This window comes from Gavialis gangeticus, unplaced genomic scaffold, assembly GCF_001723915.1.
Source record: "Gavialis gangeticus isolate Ggan-Ray unplaced genomic scaffold, GavGan_comp1, whole genome shotgun sequence".
NCBI classification, from domain to species: Eukaryota; Metazoa; Chordata; order Crocodylia; family Gavialidae; genus Gavialis; species Gavialis gangeticus.
Window position 1 is genome coordinate 10,087,313 of NW_017729027.1, and position 4,437 is coordinate 10,091,749.

At 44.0% G+C, this 4,437-nt stretch overlaps 1 protein-coding gene across 3 annotated transcripts in view; it reads right to left on the minus strand.

The window, feature by feature from the left end:
- Positions 1 to 938: 938 nt before the first annotated feature.
- The window catches only part of BCKDHB (branched chain keto acid dehydrogenase E1 subunit beta), a 395,605-nt gene continuing 392,106 nt past the window's right edge, over positions 939 to 4,437 (minus strand). For all 3 annotated transcript variants that reach the window (XM_019520436.1, XM_019520437.1, XM_019520438.1), the window contains one exon: positions 939 to 1,266. The gene's annotated coding sequence lies outside the window, so the exon portion shown is untranslated. The remainder of the gene's footprint in view (positions 1,267 to 4,437) is intronic.

A 4,437-nucleotide genomic window follows, 5' to 3' on the forward strand; every position in this document is an offset into this window, starting at 1 on the left:
TGTCTATCCACCTTCAGATTGCTTCAAGCTTTGCAGGTTAGTCTAACCTGCAAAGATTGAATTCATTCAGGCTCAGGCTTTTTGAATGTCTGTCCCTAGCCCCAGCCTTTGGAGCCATAGGGCTGTTGTAGGAGGTTTCACAGCTCCTTAAGCACTCCTGAAATCAGGGACAAGATAAGAGAATTCTTACAAGGGATACTTATTTTTTCTTTCGTTTCCTCCCTAATCAGCAAAGATTTTATATTCAGTTTGAAAGCTGTCAAGATATCTACAGAATCCAAACCCTTTCCATTCTTAGGTATGTCCAGTGCCCTCCAGGTTTAGTAGATTGATCTGATCTGGAGGCATTCTACAAAATGGAAAGTGAGTATTGATAGATTTAATCACATTGAAAAGGCTTTTCTACACTTTCATGTTCCTATGTGTTCCCCTAGTAGAAATGGCTCCTATATGCCTTTTTCTTCTGCTACTGATGCCAGACTTCCCCCTCCTCCCTCCCTTTTTTTTAAATTTACAATGGTGTTTTTAACAGTCCACCAAAAGAATATATCCTAGATTTAGAGAAAACAACTGAATTAAAACATAAAGGCAACCAAAATGAAGAGTTAGCAATGCACCCCCCATAGCTATCCAACCATATAGGACATGAACAAAATCTCCCTCTCCCCAAAAGATAAAACTTTTAAGCAGTTTGGAAGTCAGAGAAGAGGATTTTAGGATAGCCTTAATGGAGACCACCCAAATAATGAAAAATAGTCAGTAATGACATTGGTCAGGGACTCAGTCAAATGTCAGCATCTGCACACCTGCTGCCAGTGCTGGTCTGACCCAAACAAATTAGTTTTGCTGCTCAAACATTATTTTATTTCAAACATATAGTCACCAATTAAAGAATTCTTTGGATTTTTCCCAAAACAGAAAAAGGAAACAGGAGATGGCTTGAGCACAATATGTTTTATTGAATACAATCCCACATCTAATATTTACACAGTGAAGTCATTTGAAGATGTGTCCTAGCAAAGCACTGAAGTCGGTAAAGTTCCTACTGCATCTGAATTATTTTTAAATACATCTGAGTCTATTTATTACAGCAATCACCTGTCCATCATTGATTTTATAATCTGAGCTTTTGAAGACTAGCCAAGGTGAGCATTCACAATGGTTGACTTTACAGAAAACAATCTGCTATGGGACTTCCAGGACAAATAGAGCTGAGTAGATGCCAAAAGCTCTGAAGAAGACTTTTGAATGCAATCATTCTCCCATCTGTGAAGTAGGAAAATAATATATATGATAGACATTAAAAGCAATATTTGTAACTTAAATACATATCTCCCAGCAATACAGTCTTTTTTCTTTCATTTCACACATAATGCTTCCTACAGGATATAAAAGATTATTTCCTTTACCACATATCATGTATAAATTTTGATTAAACCCATTTCTAACTCATTGGTGACGGGTGACTTCCTAAAACTAACACACTCAAGATGTTTTATTTTAATTTATTTCAGTCATTTAGTTCCATAGTAAATGCTTTCCTGGTACATTTAACTTTATTTTTGCTTTATTGTAATCCTGGGTAAATTCAAGAAAATGTAATGGGTTTACGTTTATGGGATGAATACAGTTTTATATGCAAGAATATTCATTAAAATACTAAAAGGGTGGAAAAGTCAATCCCTGAGAAATTAGATAATGACAGAATAAATATCACCCAGGCAACATTAACAAGGGTTTGTCCATCTGTGGTCTTGAACCTGGGGCTACAGCCTGCCTGGCACAGCTGTTCCTTCTGGTCTGCCACCTCCTCAATAGTACACTGGGGCCGACTCAGGTGGCCAGAACCTTCCATCTGGGCCTGACCACTTCCTGCTACCAGAGTGCTCGGCCAGGGCCAGTTGTCCCTTCACCCTTTCCAATATAAACCTCTGATCTGAAAGAGGAACTGTCTAGGCAACAAGGCTCAACCTTGAACCTAGGCTGCTACTCCCTTGGCTTACACCAACTGCTATTGGATAACTGACAGATTATCTGGACCTGACCTGGCTTGCCCACTGACCCCAAGTGTGGCCTGACTCTTGGATTCCCTGATCCAACTTGTTTGATCTCTTAGACACCTGACCTGGCCTCCTGACCCCATGCTCTGCCTACCCCTCTGGATCTCTGACTTCATTTCCCAGACAGATCTCCTGCCTGGCTAACCTACAGTTGGATTCTGCACACTCCCTTCAGATTTTGGCTGTCTCTTCCAAGTATGGATGACTCCCAGACCTGGCCACGCATTCCCATATGCTTTATGATATAGTCTTGTATAACACTGAAAAGATACACAGCATTAAGTTACTTGGTCCCATTCAGGTGCCTGAAACCGAAGACACTATCCTTCCCTTCCTTTTAATCTTCTACCTTTCCACTCTCCATCCTCTGTTCTGATCAAAAAGATTTCTTGTAGAAAAAACCCCCAGTAAGGAATCATGTCTCTGAGGACTATTATGACCAAATTCTATTCCACCTATTGGGCACAGCTAAGGGGACTTAGGCACCCAAGAATGAACATTTTTCATCCTATTCAATTCAATAACATGCCTTTATCTTTTGTTTCAGACTGAGTAAAGCAGCAAGGAGGAGGACTCTCTCACCTTTTGCATTAATTGTTTTTCAGGGACTTAAGCATATGGGCCCTTAAGTTCATTTACATATCTAATGAGTGGATTAGTATCTGGCCTTAATGCAATATTTCGCATATAATTTCCTAGTCTTTTTTAAAGTAAATTCCATTATTTGGTTCATATTGACAATACCTAGATCAGCAACAAGGTTTGAGTCAAAGGCAATACAGGTTTTTATCAACTGTCCTAAAGGAACAGCAGTAGTAGATTCCTATGCAAAAGCTTGTGCTCTCTCTATATAACTTTTTTAGTTAGTCTATGCCAAGATGCATATTGACACTGCCTTTCAACTGATTTCAGATGAACAAGGCCAACTACCTCTCTGTGTGGATCAGCCATTCATAGTAGGTGGAACACGCACTTCGCCAGTGACTTACATAACTTTTAGCTAATGAAAGGCAGGGTCTGAGAATGGAGATTCCTGTGTTTTATTCCAAGCTCCAAAGAGAAGTGTATTTTAGTGGATTACCTCCAGACCAAATTTCAAACTCCAATCTCATTGAGGTATGAGGTAATGTTAGAGTGGTTGCAGGAAAAAATACTGGCAAATCTGCCAGTTTCTCCCTTACTTCTTCCTCAGAAACAGGAGTTTTGCTGAAGCTTTAAAAAAAAAGTCTGCCTGAAGAGCAGGACACAGATTAAATTTGATCCTGAATGGCTTAAAATTGGAAAAAAATATAAATGTCAAGGGACTTAAAATGGAAAGTACTAAGTAACATAAGATAAATAGATGTGGCTAATAAAGAGACTTTAACTTGGGAGCAAGAAGCAGCAGGGAGAGGAGGGATCCAGGCACACGTGTGCCCCGCACGCACGTGTGCCCCCTTACCAGACCCGAAGTGGAGGCGGACGCAGCAGCAGCGGAGCCAGCAGTGGGGGCAGAAGCAGCTGATCCCCCTAACGTAAGTGGGCAGAGGGACTAGACACAGCTGAGCTGGATCCAGAGGGGAAGCCCCCCAGATCCCTCTTAGCTGAGCCAGTAGGGACTGCGCTCTTGAGCCACACCACGCGAACAGAGTGTGCAAACAGGCATTTGTGTTGGCATTCGCACCAGCGGGCGAGCAGGAAGGGCCAGGATAGAGACTCCTACTAGGGCAGGGTGCAGACACTGCACTAAACCAAAAACAAGCTGCAACTCTTATTATGGTGTTGACGCGGAGTGCTGCCAGGGCCCCTGCACGGGGGGAGCAGCCTACCCGGGGCTTGTCTGAGGCCTCCACCCAGACAGAGCCCATGGGGGAGCTGGTGTCCCCCCACTCCCTGGCCTGCGGAGGCTGCCCAGCAAGGCCCGGGGGTGGGGCAGGGATTGGGGACCGCCACACCTGTCCTGCAGGCGCCCACCTTAGGGCCCTGGAGGCACAAGTGAGGGAGCTCCAGGAAAAGCTTAGCAGGCTGAGGGGAATCAGGGAGGTGGAGGAAGAAATTGGCTGCCATTTCCTTTCCCTGCAGGGCCACACACCCAAGGAAGAAGCACCTTGGGAAGTGCCCTCCACTGCAGAGTGGCAGACTGTCACCTCCAGAACCAGGGCTGCTCATAACACAGCAGTACCAGTTCTTCCAGTCTGGCTGGAGAACAGGTATGAGGCCCTGGCAACACTGGAGGAGAAGGAATGAGAGGAGGCAACCGGAGAGGAGGCAACTCCACACTCTCCATGCTCCGAAAAGGCTGAAGGAGCTAAGCAGTCCAGGAAGAGAAAGCATCAAGTGATCATCATCGGCGACTCCATTCTGAGAGGTACAGAGGGCCCCATTTGTCACCAGGACC